At 38.0% G+C, this 23004-nt stretch overlaps 1 protein-coding gene across 1 annotated transcript in view; it reads right to left on the minus strand.

The window, feature by feature from the left end:
* LOC126248115 (nucleolar complex protein 4 homolog A) overlaps positions 1-23004 on the minus strand; it is a 151267-nt gene that overhangs the window by 44369 nt on the left and 83894 nt on the right. The gene's annotated exons all lie outside the window — the stretch shown is intronic.

Below are 23004 nucleotides of genomic sequence, written 5' to 3' on the forward strand. Positions count from 1 at the left end.
TCTAAGTTAAGACAAGGCCCTTGGAGTAGATGACATTCCCTCAGAATTATAGACGTTCTTAGGAAATCCAGCCATGACAAAACTAATCCAAATGAGTGCAAGATATATGATACAGGCCAAACACCCTCATACTTCCAGTTGAATGTAATAATGTCAATTGATATCCATATTGTTCCATAAAAACACGGGAGAACTGCCGGATGTCAGTAACGTCCTGCCACAATATTTCGGCGCAGAGTCTTCTGGGCATCTTCAGTTGAGTACCACTGTAGTAGTACTGCCGAGTACATGCTGAGTTCTGCTATTTAAAGTGACGCTGAGCAGTGCATGCGCAATGTCACCTCAGTATGGCTTTAAATAGCAGAGCTCAGCGCTTACTCACCACTAATACTACAGTGGTACTCACCTGAAGATGGCCAGAAGACTCTGCGCCGAAATATCGTGGCAGGACATTACTGACATCCGGCAGCTTTCCTGTGTTTTTATGGAACAATAAGTATGCCGGGAAAGCTTTAAACATCACAACGATATCCATATTTTTGGAGCCCTGAAGAAGACATTTGTGTACATCAATTTGCTTTGGACAAAGAGGTGCATGCTTGGGTACAATCATGGTTCCATAGGCAAACTGCAAGTATTTTTCCATGAAAGCACTGACGATCTTGTCTCACATTGGGATTAATGTATTAACAATTATGATGGCTACTTTTGAAATAATACACAGTTTACTTACTTTTTTCCATCCATTTCATTTTCATTTGACTACACATTATATACATACCGTATGAGTAATCTTTACTTTCAGTATAAGATCCTACATGTTATTTTTCAGTTATGATCTGCTTTTGTTTTGTCATATTTTTGTATGACTGTTACAACATTGATTTGTGGCAAGAGATATGGTTTTATATTAAAATATGTTGGATAAAAACTGATTTATGTTATCTGTAATATTTAGCACTGTCTTTTGTTCTGAATTCTGTCCTCTAAGATTCTTGGAAAAGTTCTCTCTCAATATATCACATGTTCTTTGTATTTTGTAGTGAATTTTTATCCTGCTTGTCTGGTGTAGAAATGTTACAGCCATTACATTTAACAATGTTATGAAAAGGATACTTGCTACTCACCATATAGCACAGATACTCACTTGCAGATATGCACAACAAAAAAGACTGACATACAATAACCTTTTGGCCAACAAGGCCTTTGTCAAAAGTATACACACACACACACACACACACACACACACACACACACACACACACACACACAAAACCACAGTCTCTGGCAGCTGAAGCCATACTACGAACAGCAGTGCATGAGAGGAGAGGCCTCTCCCATCATGCACTGCTGTTCCTGGTCGTAGTCTGGTTCAGATGCCAGAAACTGTGGTCATGTGTATGTGAGTTGCATTTGCATGAGAGAGAGAGAGAGAGAGAGAGAGAGAGAGAGAGAGAGAGAGAGAGAGAGTTCTATTTTTAACAAAGTCTATTGGGTGACAGTGTGACATATGTGCTATATGGTGAGCAGCAACTATCCTTTTCATAATATTGTTACATTCCACCCGAATTTTCAACTGTTTGATTTAGTCATTACATTTAATTTTATATATTCCTGATTGGTTGTATTTTTTTAGGTTTGTCTGTTCCATTTCTTATATTCAGTCCCTGTTTATTTTCATTTAGCTCTGCAGATCAATGGTCACAGTTTGTCTGCTATGCTGAGGACTCTGGTTCAATTCTGGGTACTGTTAGGGACTTTTCATTGGGAGGAGGACTGGAATGGAGTGCACTTAGGCTCTTGAAGCCAACATAGGAGCAACATGAATGAGAAGTGGTGGCTGAAAGACCATGAAAGCTGGCAACTACTGGAAGACTGTGTGCTGACATCAGATCCTCCATACTGTATTAAACAATGCCATTGGTAGAATGACTTGGCAACTGGTTGGTCACTACTGGCCCATCAGGGTCAGAATGTGGAGCTTTGCTTTGATAGTTTATTTTCAGCGCAAAAGCACATTTTAAATTACTATGACAAAACGTGTTTCTCATTTTTTGAGAAATATTTCTCAAAAGGTGATAGGGTAATGGAGTTTTCTTTCTTCTTTTGCTAATGCTATTTCATATTTTCATTTGCAAATTTGGCCTTAATTTTCTTTCTGTATATATTATCACCTATATTAGGATTTTAAGCATTATTTTTGACTACAATTTTAATTGTATCCAATTCGGTGTTCATGTTTTCTTTGGTAAGTGGAACTTGAATGATGCGATCTACCATGGCATGAAAATAAGCTGCTTTATGTGCTAGTGGGCGACATGAATTATATATTATACAGTCACTTGTGGTTGGTTTACAAAATATGTCAGATTTATGGTTGCTATTCTCATTAGCTATTTTTTTTTGTATGAGAAGTTTATGCTCTTGTCTGTTTCATATTCTACAGTAAATCTGATGCTATTTTCTTATGCTTCATTTATTGGGAAAATTCATTAACTTTGTCATTACGTCCATTAGAGCGAATAAAGGCATCATCACCATAATGTCAATAATAAATGACTTTATTTTTATTTTTAAATTTTGTCATTATTTCCATTAAAAAGAATATGAGGGTATCATCACCATAACATTGGAAATAAGTGACTTTATTGGCCCACTACATTTGTTCTCTGAAAAATTTATTTTGTACGTATCTAAGAAAAAACTTGCTTGGGTTTCTGCAAGGCAACTCCCCAATGGCAACCCATCATCCTGTGTGTATGTTTCTCCTTGGAAACTGAAGTAATTTTGTGATAGTTCTATTTCTGGGAGATTGGCCAGTTCATATATTCTGGTTGGCTAACCTGCCAAATTCTGGTATGTTATTTCTTGTGATTTCAATATATGGAACATTTGATTAGGGACTAATGACATCTAAAGAAATGAATTTTTCTCACTTATTAGTATGTTTTTCACATTTTTTATTTCATTATAACATTTGTAATTTTCTGAATAAAATGGTATATGTATCACTTACAAACTTGCATAGCAAGTAATTTTTTTTTTTTTTTTTTTTTTTTTTTAATATTGTCTATATCGGTTGAAAATGTTAAAATTTTTACATGCATTACTCCAAGATCTAACAATATTGGTAACTTTTTATATACAAGGCTGTGGATTACAGTGTTATAAAGGTGAAATAACATTGTGTGAACTGGTAGCACTGTTGAAAACAGTATCATACAATTTTGTAGTATAAACACACATTGTATGTGGAAGTGCTAATGTTTTCTTGAGGAAAAGTGATGAATAAACAGGTACATCTCTAAAAAAAATAAAGTGTGACACCAAAATGAGGTATTTTTAAGAAACATGGGTTTCATGACAATATATTTTCAAAGAAAGGGAAACACTGTGTTGAACATGTGGCGTGTGAAGTTACAGATCACAGAACACAGCCCAAACCATCAGTATCTAGAGAAGTACCCATTAGTGCTTTGAAGAATAAAATAAAACATTGTGAAACACAGTTTTCTGAAAAAGAAACTGATGTAAAAGATATGTTAAGTTATATTCCAATAGAGTTAAACATACTAACAAAGGTGCTGGGTGAATGTGTGTGTGGTGAAGCATGGGAGGGCTAGTTAGTTTACATGAAGACAGTGAGGTATCAAACGTAGTAGCCAGGAAACATATCACTGATTGTTGAGCCATGTTGGTTTGTTTTCTGCTGTTATATGTTCGATTACTGACGCAATCCGTTTTCCTATCACACCAGTGGGTGGTGCTTCAGTCGTCTTGTACTTGGGTTCTTTGGTTAGAGGGAGTTGGAGGCAGCTTGTTGATGGATGATGGACAATGAGAGAGAGGAACGAGTAATGAACGTTGAGCATGCCATTACAGAGCCTGATTAGCAGTTGCTCGTCCAAGTGGACGACTACTTGTGCAGGGCCGTGTTGGTGTAGAGTGCTGTGTTCTATACTGTTTCATCCAGTTGACTATCTGGATTTGGGAGTGGCAAACTGCTGATGTGGATGTTGTGACCACGATGATTTCTCTGGCAACCACCTGCCCTACCCTATGGTACTATTGTTTATGGATTTTGGCACCTATGCTCCAGTGAAGGACTTGCTCCTGTTAGGCTGGTTTGCAGGCTGTTCTTCGTCACTCCATACTCAAGGTACTAAATTCACCCTCTCTGTGTGAACTCCCTTTATGGATGATGTATTTGAATGTATTTAAACTGTGTTTTTCTTTTTACTGCAATTTGTTCAGCATTTCAATTTCCTTTGTCATTATTGCTTAGGTGTGAAATTAAATTGATTGTAATATGTTCTAGGACATCACATATATATTAAGGACCACTGATGTCGAATATCGAGCCTGACCTTTAAGGTGGCAAGTTCTCGGTTTCCAGACTTGCATGAATTGTAACATCAGGCATGGTTATGATAAGCAAATACCAATGGCGCAATGAATGTTGGCTCGTTTTCTGTACTCACATTGGAAGGTCTTGGTGAGATCTGGTACTTCTCTTACACGGAGGAATTTATTGTTGTATATTTTACTACTGCTGCGATCTTGTGCTTAGGTATTAGCACTCAAGCATTTCTTGCTACTTCTTACATTTACTTAAGTATTTTATTTTTATTTTTTGGTGCGGGGGGGGGGGGGGGGGGGGGAGGGTCTTGTTAATAACAGTTGGCTGCAAATTAATTGTCATATCTGGGCATCACTGTTACAAAATTAATTTGTTAATCACTTTTGTTTTAATTATGCAGTCACTGTAACACTTATATTGTGGTTGGTATCTGGGACAGGGTTTGCATTTCGTATTCTTGTGTTGGGCCTTGAGAATTCACTTATTTCCTTTCTGTTCCAAAATTGCTAGTTCCCAAAGGGGCACTCCAAACATTTCATCATAAATTTTAAAACATTTTTGCCTTTCCTTTTTGAAAAACTGCTTATGGCAAAGAGACTGGTGAAATACTGAACATGTACATCTTGAAAATTTTGAAACCATTCCTGTTTGAGAATGTGCTAATGCCTAAGGGGCTTCAGATGCTGAACTCGTAAAATTTTTAATATTGTTAGTTTCCCACGTGGAAAGTTGCTAATGTCAAAGAGCTCCTCCAGTTTGTGAAATGCTGAACCTGTAAATTTTGGAGGAAAAAAAAAAAAAAAAAAAAAAAGGGAATAACCCTTCCATTTCTAAATTGCTAGCACCAAAAGCACCCTCAAGTTATAGTAATCATAATCTTAAACTTACAATTTTTTTTCTAAATAAGGTCCACCTTCCCTGTTTCAAATTTACTATCTAAAGAATGATTCTCAAATTGTTATAGCAATGCTCTTTCTCTAACTGTAGAGAAGTCGCATTTGCCAGGTTGAAATTTTGTGTGTACTAAAGGGCTCTCGAGTTGTATTTTTATGAATGTTGAACTTGTTATTTTATAGAGGCATTACTTGTCCTGTAAAAACATATTGCAACTGATTAAAGGGGTATTTAAATTACCTTACGTAACTTGTGTTAACTTGCCTTAAACTTCCTGTTCTGTCGGGGCTACTTTGTTGTAAGTTTGGTCTTTCTGGTTTGTTGCCCTGAAATCAATCTCAAACAGTTACTATTGATTTGTATGATATTGGGGTTTTCAGTATATCTTGTTAAATAAAGGATTACGAACTATTGTGAAGCAACAAATGGCTCACCCTGCACCATCCTTTCACCTGTTAAGTTACTGTCATATCCTGGGATGTCCACTGAGATAGCAATTGTGCTAGTTGTAAACATGCTCATTCATTTTGGAATTCTGATAAGTGTGCAGATAATTTTTTTGAAGTAAATTTTAGGTTTTATGGATTGAGAGCTATTTGCAAAGGACACACTACAACAGAAATGATGTGTGCTGTGATGAATAAACCATGCCCACCTTATAAAATCAACAAATACACAGGATTTATTGGAGCTGCTGTGGAATCTGTTGCCTGTGGGTAAATGAAGGGTGCTGCAAATGAAGCTGTTGAAATAAATGATAGTATGACTCACATACCAGCAGCTTTTGATGGCACTTAGCAGAAGTATGGCTACAGCTCTAAGAATTCTGTTGCTATGGTGACCAGTGCGGATACTGGAAAGGTAATAGACTTCCAGACAGTAACAAAACATTGTAATAAATGTAAATCACAAAATGAAGAAGAGTGTATCTGTGAAAGAAATTATGAAGGAACAAGTGGAGGTGTGGAGGCTTCTGCAGCTACTGATTTTTTTTTAATCTATGAATGTAAGGGGTATCTGTTACACTAAGTTCTTAGGCGATGAGGACTCAGAAGAATATAACAGTGTAATAGCCACTCAGCCTTATTGTGATACAAGTGTCACAAAACTGGAATGTGTTGGTCATGTCCAGAAGAGGATGGACACCAGGTTGACAAAGCTGAAATAAAGTTTGAAAGACAAGAAACTTTCTGATGGTAAAACCATAAGAGACTGGCTGGCAGACAAAATTACAGATGAACTACAGTATGGATATGTTCTTCCACAGACTGCAACAGATGAACAAAACCAATATATTAACTTTGCCCACCCAGACCAGATTCAAGGTGCAATTACCACAATGCCCAGTACTCAAACAGTCCACACAGCCAGAAACATTTAATCACAGCAGCAGTCATGAACGTCATAAAACATATTTACAGAGACCTGGCAAATACTGAATTATCGCAAAGTGTCTGCAAGGTCAGACTCAAAATCCAAATTAATCTTTCAGTAATCTCACATGGATTCACTTACCAAAAATATTTTGGTAGAATGAATACACTAAAATGGGGGGTGGGGTCAGTGATGCTATCATTGCTTTTAATGGTGGCAACATTGGTAAGCTGAAAGTGCTACAGCATATGGGAATTAATCCTGGAGCAAACTGCATCAGAGAAATTGAATGGATGGACAAGGTTCACACCGATAAAGCAGATTATGCAGCACAATCGGCCACTAAGGAGTCCAGACAGTAGAAAACAGTAAGAACCTTGGAAAAAGATGAAGAGTATGATACACAGTATGGTGCAGGGTGCTTCTAAATAAGTAAAATAATTTTTAAAAAAGCATATTTTAAGTAAGAGGATGCATCTGTGATCTAGAGGTGGTGTCCTCGATTAGTAATCAGAACGTCCTTGGTCCCAGGTTCAAAACCCACCAATACTTAAATTTCGATTAATAATCAACATTGATGACTGAAAACTCCCCGCACAACAAGTCATCCTCATTCTGCCTATGGCCTTGTCAAAGAGGGTGGAGGAGTGGACAATGGTTCAGGGCACTCTTTTGTGCTTGGGATGGGAAGCTGCCCATAAAGGAGGAAGAATAAGCAATGATCAATGGCATGAGGATGGAGAAGCAACCGAAACCACTGCATTAAAGACACATAATGAGTACCCACAGGACTCGTGGCCCTTAACTGAAAAAGTGTCATGATGATCTCTCCACTGGTAAAAGATTCCTGAATAGTTCCACAATTGGATCTCTGGGAGCAGACTGCCAAGGACGAGGAGACTGTAAGAAAAAGATTGGATAACCAACGAAAGGATAATGTTCTACGATTTGGGGAATGGTATATCAGAAGCTTGAACGTGGTAGGGAAGCTAGAAAAGCCGAAAAGAGAAATGCAAAGGGATACAGTAGCGGTCAGTGAAGTGAAACGGAAAGAAGACAACGAGTTCTGGTCAGATGAGTATAGGGTAATATCAATTACAGCAGCAGAAAATGATATAAAAGGAGTAGGATTCATTGTGAATAGGTAGATAGGGCAGAGAGAGTGTTACTGTGAACAGTTCAGTGATAGTGTTACTCTTATCAGAATCGACAGCAAACCAATACTGACAACAATAGTTCTGGTACACATGCCGATGTCACAAGTTATAGATGGAAGAGATAGAGAAATTATATGAGGATGTTCAAGGGATAATACAGTATGTACAGCAAGAAGAAAATCTAATTGTCATGGGGGACTGGAATGCAGTTGTATGGGGAAGAGTAAAAGAAAGGGTTATGGGAGAATATGAGCTTGGGACAAGGAATGAGAGAGAAGAAAGACTACGTGAGTTCTGTAATAAATTTCAGCTAGTAATAGTGAATACTCTGTCACGAATCACAAGAGGAGGAGGTATACTTGGAAAAGGCTGGGTGATATGGGAAGATTTCAGTTAGATTACATCATGGTCAGACAGAGATCCCGAAATCAGATATTGGATTGTAAGGTGTACCAAGGAGCAGATGTAGACTCAGATCACAATGTAGTAGTGATGAAGAGTAGGCTGAAGTTAAAGAGATTAATCAGGAAAAATCAATATACAAAGAAGTGGAATACCGAAGTACTAAGGAATGACGAGATACACTTGAAGTTCTCTAAGGCTATAGATACAACAATAAGGAATAGTTCGGAAGGCAGTACAGTTGAAGAGGAAGGGACATCTCTAAAAAGGGCAATCACAGAAGTTGGAAAGAAAAACAAAGGCAAAGTAACTGCAAAGAAACCATGGGTAACAGAAGAAATACTTCAGCTGATTGATGAAAGAAGAAAGTACAAACATGTTGAGGGGAAAGTCACACATATAGAAATACAATTTGCTAAGGAATGAAATAAATAGGAAGTGCAGGAAAGCTAAGATGAGATAGCTGCATGAAAAATGTGAAGAAATCTAAAAAGAAATGATTGTTGGAAGGACTGATTCAGCATATGGGGAACTCAAAATAATCTTAAGTGAAATTAAAAGCAAAGGTTGTAACATTAAGAGTGCAATGGGAATTCCACTGTTAAATGCAGAGGAGAGAGAGGATAGACACATTGAAGACCTTTATACGGGGGAAGATTTGTCCGATGTGACAGGAGTCGATTTAGAAGAGATAAGGAATACAGCACTAGAATCAGAATTTAAGAGAGCCTTGGAGGGCTTAAGATAAAATAAGGTAGAAGGGTTACATAACATTCCACCAGAATTACAAAAATCATTGGGGGAAGTGGCAACAAAATGATTATTCAGGTTAGTGTGTAGAAAGTATGAGACTGACGACACACCATCTGACTTTCAGAAAAATATCATCCATCAGTTCAAAAGACTGCAAGAGCTGACAAGTGTGAGAATTATCGTAAAATCAGCTTAACAGCCTATGCAAGCAAGTTGCTTACAAGAATAATATACAGAGGAATTGAAAAGAAAATTGAGGATGTGTTAGAGGACAATCAGTTTGGCTTTGGGAAAGGTAAAGGCACCGGAAAGGCAATTCTTAAGTTGTGATTGATAATGAAAACAACACTAAATAAAAATCAAGACAAATTCATAGGATTTGTCAACCTGCAAAAGAGTTCGACAATGTAAAGTGGTGCAAGTTGCTCAAAATTCTGAGAAAAATAGGGGTAAGCTATAGGGAGAGGTGGATAATACACAATACGTACAAGAGCCAAGGCGGAAAACAAGAGTGGACAACCAAGAACAAAGTGCTCAGATTAAAAATGACGTAAGACATGGGTGTTGTATTTCACCCCTACTGTTCAATCTATACATCAAAGAAGCAGTGATGGAAATAAAAGAAAGGTTCAGGAGTGGAATTAAAATTCAAGGTGAAACAATATCAATTATATAATTCGCTGATGACATTGCTAACCTGAGTGAAAATGAAGAAGAATTATAGGATCTGCTGAATGGAATGAACAGTCTAATGAGTAAGGAATAAGGATTGAGAGTAAATCGAAGAAAGACGAAAGTAATGAGAAGTAGCAGAAATGAGAACAGTGAGAAACTTAACATCAGGATTGAGGGTCACGGAGTACATTAACTAAAGGAAATCTGCTACCCAGGCAGCAAAATAACCAATGATGGATGGAGTAAGGAGGACACCAAAAGCAGACCAGTACTGGCTTAAAGGGCATTCCTGGCCAAGAGAAGGCTACTAGTATCAAACAAAGGCCCAAATTTTAGGAAGAAATTTCTGAGAATATACGTTTTGAGCACAGCATTGTATGTAAGTGAAATATGGACTGTGGGAAAACTGAAAAAGAAGAGATTCAAAGCATTTGAGATGTGGTGCTACATTGGGTGGACTGATAAGGTAAAGAATGAGGAAGTTCTGCGCAGAATTGGAGAGGAAAGGAATATGTGGGGAAAACTGACAAGGAGAAGGGACAGCAGGATGATACGGCATCTGTTAAGATGTGAGGGAATGACTTCCATGGTACTAGAGGGAGCTGTAGAGGGCTAAAACCCTAGAGGAAGACAGAGACTGGAATATGTACAGCAAATAATTGAGGTCGTAGGTTTCAAGTGCTACTCTGAGACGAAGAAGTGGGCACAGGAGAGGAATTCGTGGTGGGCCACATCAAACCAGTCAGAAGATTGATGAAAGAAAAATAGGTTTTAGTGTTTTGAAACTTGAGAAGCCATTCCTGAAAATTTGCACTTTCTGTTGCAGTTTTCCCTAAGACTCAGAAACCACTCTGAATAGAGGATTTATATTTTCAGAGTAGCAACGTACATATTCTCAGTCTACTGAGCTAAAAGAAAAACATAATGTTAAGCATAAAAATATTTAGGAGAAAGTACAAAAAATTTTAACTATGTAATGAAAAATTGTATATTCAGAAACAGTGGCCGAGGTGCAATGACTGTAGTTCAGTAGACTTGGAATGTAACATCTAAAATCCTGTAAAAGTTTTATGTCAATTGCTTCAATGTTTTCTGAAGTACAGCCAAATGACAAAATTTTAGATTGTCGAGCTAGGGCATTCCAACTCCCCTTAATCTGGGTCCATGATATTTCTAATTTTGTATTTCTTGGTAGATGTACAGTATTGGTTTAGAAATTAATTATTGTTTTAAAAGTAGATATGCTGCAATATTTATGTAATTTGCAACAGGTCTAAAGCAAATTCCTTGTTTGTGTATTTTACACTGTGCTCTTAGTTTAAGTGCTTCTGGTTTTATCATTATACAACTATTCATTTTCTTACCAGAAAGTAGAAAATTACATTTCTCAACTGCTGTCTAATAAGTGACTGAAATTTGTTTGTTGGATATTTCTTTAAGCTCACAATCTTACCTGTTCTAAATTCTTTGTTCGTTTTTGTAATATAGTCTTCTTTACACATAACTTCAATTATATTGCCTTTGTCTGTTTTTACTGCAAAGCAATGTGTGGTTGCAATATCTTGTTGATGTTTTTAAAAGCAAGCACTATTATTACTATTATTATTATCATCATCATCATCATCATCATCATCATCATCATCATCATTTCTCAAACTTTTGTTCTGCTGTAGTTTCTTATCAACAAAACCTGCAGTTTTGCTACCTATGTGATTTCGTTTAACTATTAGTAATTTTATTTACAACATCCAATGCTACTTTACCATGGCCAATTATGAATTTAACATTAGCATTATTAAATGATGCAGATAACATATTTGGCCACTGATTAATTATTAATCAAAATGAGGGTGGGCTAAATCTTTCCTAATTTCATATGTGCTACGTAAAGCCGTTTATTTGAGAAATCTTTACATTTATATTTTTCACGAATTTCTTCTCTCAAATACCACTGTTCACTTTTTTTATTTAACAGGTTTTGCCACATTTTCAGTGGCTTTAATATTTACAACTGCATATTTAGTTATCACTTTCTTCATTATACACAGCTGTTGAATTGAATACTTTTTATGGTTTTCTTTAGCTTGATTTTTCTTCACTGGCACACTGGCACAGCACTTACGGCCTGGTTGGGCAATGTCTTGAATATTAAACTTCCTGGCAGATTAAAACTGTGTGGCAGACCGAGACTCGAACTCGGGACCTTTGCCTTTCGCGGGCAAGTGCTCTACCATCTGAGCAAGAGCACTTGTGTATGCTATTCTGTAGGCTCAAAATACTGTATGAAACACATACTACTGCAATAATAATCCACCAGAGCTGCTTTTTTATATTTTATTTATCACCACAAACACACACACACACACACACACACACACACACACACACACACACACCATTTTTTTTGCATTTGAGTACAACTATTACAATATCAATTTGTGTGTCAGAGATATGGTTTGTTATTAAATTTACATCTATGACGAAAACTGATTTATATTGTATGTAAATACAATGGCTCATAAAATCCATTATTACTGACATGATACTGGTGACACCATCATCTCTTTAATGGAAATAATGACAAAATTAATTAATTTAAACAACAAATCAATAAAATGAATAACAGCATCAAATTTACCCAAATTTACCATAATCTATGAAACATACAACAGCATCAATCTTGGATATAAAAATAGCTAATCGTAATGGTGTCCATAAACCCGACATACACTGCAAGCCAGTCACAAGTGCCCGTATAAGACACAATTCACCACGTCACCCTCTAGTACATAAAGCAGTGTATTTTCATGCCATGATAGATCGCTTCACTGGAGTTCCCCTCACTAGAGAAAGCATGGCTACAGAGTTGGATACAGTTAAAACTGTAGCCACAAATAATAGCTACAATGCTAATATAGTCTATCAAATATATAGGAAGACAATTAGGACCAAATCTGCAAATGAAAATGATGAAATAACATTAGTGAAAGTTACACACTGATGAAAGGAACGCAGAACATAACATGTTAATGCCCTTCTATTTGGCAGTATCTCTGTGTGTACATTCCATGTAAACTGACAATCAACACTCATCCCTGTAATCTCTGCATTGCTATACAATCTGCAGATTTATCATTTACGCTTAAAGTTATAGAGTTGTTTTCCCTCTAAGCTGAAATTAATGCTGTTCCTTTCCTTTATATGCAGTATTAATTTATTACATACCATCCGATCGTACATATCCTTGAGGTTTTCATTTGCCTTCTCAGCTAAGAATTCTGATTTTTATTAGTCTCCATAATGTTGCTGTGATCATGTGTTACACAATCTGGAATGTCACTGATACACATTGTCCAGTCACATTAATGTGACCACTGCCTATGTTCAATGTCAACATGCTATAAACATTTACAGATGACAGGTGGCAGCACTAGCAATGGAGAGTATGTAAAGTGTGTTAGGCGAGGGGGTAGGGGAGAAAGACAGGACAGGAATGGAAAACAATGCAGTCATTGTCGTAAAAGGCCAAAAGGGCATGATCATTGGCTTTTGGGCCAAGGGTGGAAGCATTTCCGAAATGTCTAAATCTGTAAATTGTTTGTGTGCTGCTGCGATTGAAGGACACCACGCAAGGCAAAATGTTGCTATCAAAAACTGGTGCCAAGGCAACTGTGGTGCACCATGGACCACAGATGACAGGGGTGAACAACAGCTGCAGAGATGTATATACGCAAACAGACATGCAACTGTTAACTGTTGAGCAGCTGACTGTCCAGATGAAAAAAAGGATAACGAACAGTGTTCCCTCAATGACCATTCAGCGAATGCTACTGTGTATCGGCATCTAAAGCAGGCACCTGGTTCATGCACCCATGCAGTATGCTGTTCACTCGTCACGAAGGCTGGAATTTGAACAGCAGTACCACAATTGGATATCTACTCAGTGGCAACAAGTGGCCTTTTCAGATGTAAAATGTTTCAGGTTCAATCAAACAGAAGGCCTTTGCTTGTACGGCATGAAATGGCTGAAAGCAATGACCCTGTAATAATTGGCTGGAAGGGTCCAGGGCTGAGGAGGATACACTCTGGTCTGGGGAACATTTTCATGGCATTCCCTGGGTGACCATGGCACTGCACAATGGATCAACACAAATATGCATCTATTCTTTGGGACCACATCCGCTCCTATATGCAGTTTGTTTTTCCTCGGTATGATGGCATCTACCAGCAGGACAATGCACCTTCTCACACACCCTACAGTGTACGTGCATGGTTCAAAGAGCACCAGGATGAGTTTACCATACTCCTCTGCCACCAAACTACCTGGATTTATGCTCAATCGAGAATATGTGGGACGAACCTGATCGGGCTGCTCACACTAATTGATCCTCAACCGAGAAACCTAGTGCAGCTGTCCACAGCACAGGAGTCAGCATGGTTCTGTTGCTACCTATTACTTGAGAGTGATGAGATCAGGGAACCTGGTCTGTTGTTACAATATTTTCTACCACTGCCTTTCTTTAGTATGTGTGTGCTTTAAACACACATTTATCTTTGAATCTGATGATGGCGTAACAATCAAAAACTGCTTTGTAAAATATATAATAAATATTGTAGAATACTATACAGCGTCATGCATGTTTTCATTCATAATGTATAAAATATTCTACCAAAAGTGGACAAAACAGTCAATCAAGGCAACTGAATGCCTAAACTAAAATACTCATTTATTATGTTTGGTAAGCTGTCCATTCAGTCCTTAGGACAGACACTAGTACGTCATCTACCCCTGTTGACTTCTTATTAAAATTTTTGTATTACCTTCCCAAATGTTGTTGTTGTTGTGGTCTTCAGTCCTGAGACTGGTTTGATGCAGCTCTCCATGCTACTTTATCCTGTGCAAGCTTCATCATCTCCCAGTACCTACTGCAACCTACATCCTTCTGAATCAACTTAGTGCATTCATCTCTTGGTCAACATTCCATTAGAACTACTGATGGCTTTGGGAGAGCCAGTCATGACAAAACTCTACCATCTGGTGAGCAAGATGTATGAGACAGGCGAAATACCCACAGACTTCAAGAATAATATAATAATTCCAATCCCAAAGAAAGCAGGTGTTGACAGATGTGAAAATTACCGAACTATCAGTTTAATAAGTCACAGCTGCAAAATACTAACGCGAATTCTTTACAGACGAATGCAAAAACTAGTAGAAGCCGACCTCGGGGAAGATCAGTTTGGATTCCGTAGAAATGTTGGAACACGTGAGGCAATACTAACCTTACGACTTATCTTAGAAGAAAGATTAAGAAAAGGCAAACCTACGTTTCTAGCATTTGTAGACTTAGAGAAAGCTTTTGACAATGTTAACTGGAATACTCTCTTTCAAATTTTGAAGGTGGCAGGGGTAAAATACAGAGAGCGAAAGGCTATTTACAATTTGTACAGAAACCAGATGGCAGTTATAAGAGTCGAGGGGCATGAAAGGGAAGCAGAGGTTGGGAAAGGAGTGAGACAGGGTTGTAGCCTCTCCCCGATGTTATTCAATCTGTATATTGAGCAAGCAGTAAAGGAAACAAAAGAAAAATTCGGAGTAGGTATTAAAATTCATGGAGAAGAAGTAAAAACTTTGAGGTTCGCCGATGACATTGTAATTCTGTCAGAGACAGCAAAGGACTTGGAAGAGCAGTTGAACGGAATGGACAGTGTCTTGAAAGGAGGATATAAGATGAACATCAACAAAAGCAAAACGAGGATAATGGAATGTAGTCACATTAAATTGGGTGATGCTGAGGGGATTAGATTAGGAAATGAGACACTTAAGGTAGTAAAGGAGTTTTGCTATTTAGGGAGTAAAATAACTGATGATGGTCGAAGTAGAGAGGATATAAAATGTAGACTGGCAATGGCAAGGAAATCGTTTCTGAAGAAGAGAAATTTGTTAACATCGAGTATAGATTTAAGTGTCAGGAAGTCGTTTCTGAAAGTATTTCTATGGAGAGTAGCCATGTATGGAAGTGAAACATGGATGATAAATAGTTTGGACAAGAAGAGAATAGAAGCTTTCGAAATGTGGTGCTACAGAAGAATGCTGAAGATTGGATGGGTAGATCACATAACTAATGAGGAAGTACTGAATAGGATTGGGGAGAAGAGAAGTTTGTGGCACAACTTGACTAGAAGAAGGGATCGGTTGGTAGGACATGTTTTGAGGCATCAAGGGATCACAAATTTAGCATTGGAGGGCAGCGTGGAGGGTAAAAATCGTAAAGAGAGACCAAGAGATAAATACACTAAGCAGATTCAGAAGGATGTAGGTTGCAGTAGGTACTGGGAGATGAAGAAGCTTGCACAGGATACAGTAGCATGGAGAGCTGCATCAAACCAGTCTCAGCACTGAAGACCACAAGAACAACAACAACAACATGGCTACACTCCATACAAATACTTTCAGAAATGACTTCCTGACACTTAAATCAATACTCGATGTTAACAAATTTCTCTTAATTCGACTACATTCCATTATCCTCGTTTTGCTTTTGTTGATGTTCATCTTATACCCTCCTTTCTAGACACTGTCCATTCCGTTCAACTGCTCTTCCAAGTCCTTTGCTGTCTCTGACAGAATTACGTCCTTTGCTGTCTCTGACAGAATTACAATGTCAATGGATTTTAATACCCAATCCGAACTTTTCTTTTGTTTCCTTTACTGCTTGCTCAATATACATATTGAATAGCATCGGGGAGAGGCTACAACCCTGTCTCACTCCCTTCCCAACTACTGCTTCCCTTTCATGTCCCTTCCCAACTATTTGCTCTCACTGTACCAGCTACATAATTCATTTTCAATGCTACACCTATTTTAGTGACTTTTCCTGCAGCTTCTTTGGCATAGCAGAAAAATGGTCATTACTCAGATTTGCTAGTTCTTGCATATTTTCTACCAATCTGGTCCCATTTTTTTTTTTTATTTTTATGTAACTGTACTTGGTTCTGCCTTTTTTGGTTTCTTGTTTTATTATGTCTCATACTACTTTATTTTTATTTTGTGCACTATACATCATTCCTTTTTATTTATTTATTTATTGCAGCAAGCAGTACCTTACTGTACAATTTTTGTAACTGTCAGTATAATTTAGGAACTCTTGATTATCACAGTGGTTTTTTTGTAAATGTCGGAGGCATATGAGAGTTTCAGAGGACTTTCTAATACCAGCAGTTATCCATTTATTGTCAACTGCTGACATTCCAATGTTTGTCTGTGGCGCGAATCAAACAATAGAAAATCCAGGACAGATTGTGACAACCTTATGTTAAATCGATACAGCCAGCATCATTATAAAACGATCATTGGACAAAAAAATTACTAATACTATTTTAGCAAAATTTTCTGCAAGATTGACTCACTTTTTTCTTCAAGAAGTTTCAGAATATCCAGTTTTAATATGCAAATTATAAAAAAACAAGCTAATTTGCATTCATTTCTGTCCTATCAATTTTGCTCAAAAACATTAAACATTCATTTTTTTCTTCTACTTCATTTACGCTCAATCGAGAATATGTGGGACGAACCTGATCGGGATAGTGGAATTAGTGAAGTACAGTGGCAGGAGGAACAAGACTTTTGGTCAGGTGAATACAGGGTTATAAATACAAAATCAAATAGGGGTAATGCAGGAGTAGGTTTAATAATGAATAAAAAAAAGGAGTGCGGGTAAGCTACTACAAATAGCATAGTGAATGCATTATTGTGGCCAAGATAGACACGAAGCCCATGCCTAATACAGTAGTACAAGTTTATATGCTATCTAGCTCTGCAGATGATGAAGAAATTGACGAAATGTATGATGAGATAAAAGAAATTATTCAGGTAGTGAAGGGAGACGAAAATTTAATAGTCATGGGTGACTGGAATTCGACAGTAGGAAAAGGAAGAGAAGGAAACGTAATAGGTGAATATGGATTGGGCTAAGAAATGAAAGAGCAAGCCGCCTGGTAGAATTTTGCACAGAGCATAACTTAATCATAGCTAACACTTGGTTAAAGAATCATGAAAGAAGGCTGTATACATGGAAGAACCCTGGAGATACTAGAAGGTTACAGATATAATGGTAAGACAGAGATTTAGGAACCAGATTTTAAATTATAAGACATTTCCAGTGGCAGATGTGGACTCTGACCACAATCTATTGGTTATGAACTGTAGATTAAAACTGAAGAAACTGCAAAAAGGAAGGAATTTAAGGAGATGGGACCTGGATAAACTGACTAAACCAGAGGTTGTACAGAGTTTCAGGGAGAACATAAGGGAACAATTGACAGGAATGGGGGAAAGAAATACAGTAGAAGAAGAAGGGGTAGCTTTGAGGAATGAAATAGTGAAGGCAGCAGAGGATCAAGTAGGTAAAAAGACGAGGGCTAGTAGAAATCCTTGGCTAACAGAAGAGATACTGAATTTAATTGATGAAAGGAGAAAATACAAAAATGCAGTAAGTGAAGCAGGCAAAAAGGAATACAAATGTCTCAAAAATGAGATCGACAGGAAGTGGAAAATGGCTAAGCACGGATGGCTAGAGGACAAATGTAAGGATGTAGAGGCTTATCTCACGAGGGGTAAGATAGATACTGCCTACAGACCTTTGGAGAAAAGAGAACCACTTGCATGAATATCAAGAGCTCAGATGGAAACCCAGTTCTAAGCAAAGAATGGAAAGCAGAAAGGTGGAAGGAGTATATAAAGGGTCTATACAGGGGCAATGTTCTTGAGGACAATATTATGGAAATGGAAGAGGATGTAGATGAAGATGAAATGGGAGATATGATACTGCGCAAAGAGTTTGACAGAGCACTGAAAGACCTAAGTCGAAACAAGGACCTGGGAGTAGACAACATTCCCTTAGAACTACTGACAGCCTTGGGAGAGTCAGTCCTGACAAAACTCTACCATCTGATGAGCAAGATGTATGAGACATGTGAAATTCCCTCAGACTTCAAGAAGAATATAATAATTCCAATCCCAAAGAAAGCAGTTGTTGACAGATGTGAAAATCACCGAACTATCAGTTTAATAAGTCACAGCTGCAAAATACTAATGTGAATTCTTTACAGACAAATGGAAAAACTGGCAGAAGCCGACCTCGGGGAAGATCAGTTTGGATTTCGTAGAAATGTTGGAACACGTGAGGCAATACTGACCCTACAACTTACCTTAGAAGATAGATTAAGGAAAGGCAAACCTACGTTTCTAGCATTTGTAGACTTAGAGAAAGCTTTTGACAATGTTGACTGGAATACACTCTTTCTAATTCCGAAGGTGGCAGGGGTAAAATACAGGGAGCAAAAGGCTATTTACAATTTGTGCAGAAACCAGATGGTATTATAAGATACGAGGGACATGAAAGGGAAGCAGTGGTTGGGAAGGGAGTGAGACAGGGTTGTAGCCTCTCCCTGATGTTATTCAATCTGTATATTGAGCAAGCAGTAAAGGAAACAAAAGAAAAATTCGGAGTAGGTATTAAAATCCATGGAGAAGGAATAAAAACTTTGAGGTTCGCCGATGACATTGTAATTCTGTCAGAGACAGCAAAGGACTTGGAAGAGCAGTTGAACGGAATGAATAGTGTCTTGAAAGGAGGATACAAGATGAACATCAACAAAAGCAAAACAAGAATAATGGAATGTAGTCGAATTAAGTTGGGTGATGCTGAGGGAATTAGATTAGGAAATGAGACACTTAAAGTAGTAAAGGAGTTTTGCTACTTGGGGAGCAAAATAACTGATGATGGTCGAAGTAGAGAGGATATAAAATGTAGACTGGCAATGGCAAGGAAAGCGTTTCTGAAGAAGAGAAATTTGTTAACATCGAGTATAGATTTAAGTGCCAGGAAGTCATTTCTGAAAGTATTTGTATGGAGTGTAGCCACGTATGGAAGTGAAACATGGACGGTAAATAGTTTGGACAAAAAGAGAATAGAAGCTTTTGAAATCTGGTGCTACAGAAGAATGCTGAAGATTAGATGGGTAGATCACATAACTAATGAGGAAATATTGAATAGAATTGGGGAGAAGAGGAGTTTGTGCCACAACTTGACTAGACGAAGGGACCGGTTGGTAGGACATGTTCTGACGCATCAAGGGATCACAAATTTAGCATTGGAGGGCAGCGTGGAGGGTAAAAATCGTAGAGGGAGACCAAGAGATGAATGCACTAAGTGGATTCAGAAGGATGTAGGTTGCAGTAGGTACTGGGAGATGAAGAAGCTTGCACAGGATAGAGTAGAATGGAGAGCTACATCAAACCAATCTCAGGACTGAAGACCACGACCACAACAACAACAACAACAACAACAACAACTTTTTTTTGTGTTCACAGAGTAAATTTGAGAGAGTATGCTTTTACAGATCCTTTTGAAAGGGGGATGCCACACAACTGTAAGCAAAGTAGTACTTTCAAGTAAATACCTGTAGGAAATACATGAGATACTACCTGGAAATGACATAGATTTGTATGCTGTCACTTCTTTGTAGCCCTATTCCTCTTTTGGTCTGTTGTCACACAGAAAACAATTTTTTCCCTGGGGAATGCTTCAGATACGAATTATTTATTTGTGGATGTATGAAATTATAAATGACCATAAAATAATTTGTAGTTATTCAAAGTAATGAATGGTGTACCAACAACATTGCACAACTCACTTTATGCCCTCTGCATGAAAATAGATGATTATGACTAATATTCTTCTGTTAAATTCTGATCTGTTTTTAGTTTTTCTCTCTTACATACAGTTTCTTCTGGATATCAGTTTTTTTCTCTGGTACAGAAATAAGCTTTAATTTAATTGAAGGAAGTTTTAGTTCACATACAACATGGATGCTTTCTTCTAAACAAGTATTTCGATCTCTGTGTTTCTCCATCTGGTGTTAGCCGTCACACAGAAGTCACAATTGTGCTTCGTGCTGCCACCTGGTAAGTTTTCCTGCAATTTCAAAGACAGAGAGTTGGTGCTACACTGCAACGGCAGTTCCTACTGTACTGCATGTTGTCATTATGTGAAGTTTGTGGTATACGAGTATATTTTGACAGAAACTTCTGCACCATGTCTAGACAAATATGTTTTATTACATTTGTGGGGAATATACAGTGAAGATTCAAAGGGATAACCTTACTTCCTTAGTTAAGAAGGCACATAAGTTGTATTTTGACTGTAGAGTTGGGAACCACAATAAGCCTTTTGCTCCTCATCTTTGTTGTAACACTCGTGCAAGTAACTTGTGTGTATGCTGCAGAGTTCTTAAGCATCAGTGCCATTTATGGTATCAATGGTGTAGCACAACAGAAGGATCATGCCACTACTGCTATTTCTACTTGACCAAAGTGAAAGAGTATTCTGCAAAATCAAAACAAGCTATTCAGTATCCATACCTGCCCCCAGCCATATGCAGCCAGTTCCTCATAATGCTCCTCCACCTCCTAAGCCAGCAAGTGATGCTATCTGACAGCAGTGAGAATGAAACAGCAGCTGCAGCAGCAGCAGCAGCAGCAGCAGCAGCAACCAGCACAGCACTTACTGGCCCAGATTCGAGTGTAGCTACCACAATCAACATCACCTCATCACAAGACTCAGGGTGAACTTAATGAACTCTGTAGGGACTTTAGGTTATCACACACACAACCTGACTTATTGCTTTTGAAACTGCAAAGACAGAATTTGCTCACTCAGGGTGTTAAAGCAACTTCACATACAAGGTGCCAGAGTGAGTTTGAAGCCTTTTTCTCTTCCTCCAATGAGACTGTGCTGTAGTGACATCAATAGTTTCTTTGGAGTACTGTGTCATGTTCACAGCCCTGAGATTGGTGCACTTCACTGATTCTTCGAAATCAAGTTTAAAGGCAGTTGTCCTTTGTAATGGTGATAAATACCCCTCAGTTCCAGTCAGATACTTGGTTATGAAGAAACAGACTTATGAAGCCATGCAAGATTTGCTCGTTACTTACACTATGATATGTATGACTGGAAATTGCGTGCAGATCTGAAAGGAATGGGGCTACTGGTGGGTAACCAACTAGGTTACATGAAGAACTGCTGCTTCTCGTGCAAGTGGCACAACTGAAATGAGAAAGAAAATTATGCACGTAAAGAGTGACCTAAGCAAAATGCCTACATTCCAGGTAACATGAGTGTGTCGTATGAGAAGTTGGTAAACCCTGAAGATGAATAGCGCCTACCCATTTATATTACAATGGGGTTAATGAAGATATCTGTAAAAGTGCTGGACAGAGAAGGGGAAGCTTTTGTGCACCTGAAGACAAAGTTTCCCAATATCAGTGGTGGAAGGGGGAGTGTATTTATTGGCTTATGCAAGAAACAGAATTCACCAACTCACTGAGTGAGACTGAAACAGATGCATGAACATTTTTGTAACAATAGTGTAGCAATGGAAAAGTGGTTTATGAGGCAGTCTAACTACAGCATGTTGGCAGAATGTTGTTCGTCCTTAATTAGACACACTGCAGCATATGAATACAAAAGAAAATGACCAAAAATGTCCTTCTAAACTTATCATTGGGTGCAACATTTGACTTTTCAAGGTTTCCATATTATGTATTTTTCATAAACAATAAAACCTCTTCTTTTGGAAAACAGTATGTAATAGGAAATTTTTATTCTTAAATCCTTGTGCCTGACAACCATGACAAGCAGACAACTATAATTCTATCCAGACAAAAAGTTAAAACGTGTTGTACAGTGTAATTGTAATAGGATGTGATGTACCATGTATACTAGCTATTTTTATACATTAAGGATAGGAAAAACAATATGAACACCTGTACTTACTTGGGAATGGTTTATTAATAAGAGATTAGACCCCCATTTGCCCATAATACAGCTGTGATTCTTCTTGGAACACTAGCATATAATGATCGTATAGTCTCCAGTGATTCACTCTTCAATCAGAACCTCTTCTAACACATGTAGTGACGAGGGAGGTGGAAATCTGCCCCGGAGTCTACACTCCAATACCGCCCGCAAGGGTTTGATAATGTTCAAGTCCGAGGACTGTGTTGGCCAGGGAAGACGCTGCAGTCCAGTTGCATGCTCCTCATACCATGATTGTACTTTCCTGGCTGTGTGAAAGGATGCATTATCGTCTTTAAATATGGCATCATTGTTTGGAAACAACATCTGAATCATGGAGTGCATCTGATCACCTAAAATGTTCAGATAATCGTGGGATGTAAAACGGCTTTTGAGAGTAACAATGGAACAGCAGAACACCACGATATAGTCGCCCACACCATCAACTTCCATCTCCAGGCTTAATCATTGGAATCAAGTAATCAGGATTGTAGGCTTCTTTTGCATTCTCCAGATGTAAATCTGGTCC

The sequence above is a fragment of the Schistocerca nitens genome, chromosome 1 (assembly GCF_023898315.1).
Source record: "Schistocerca nitens isolate TAMUIC-IGC-003100 chromosome 1, iqSchNite1.1, whole genome shotgun sequence".
Taxonomy (NCBI): Eukaryota; Metazoa; Arthropoda; class Insecta; order Orthoptera; family Acrididae; genus Schistocerca; species Schistocerca nitens.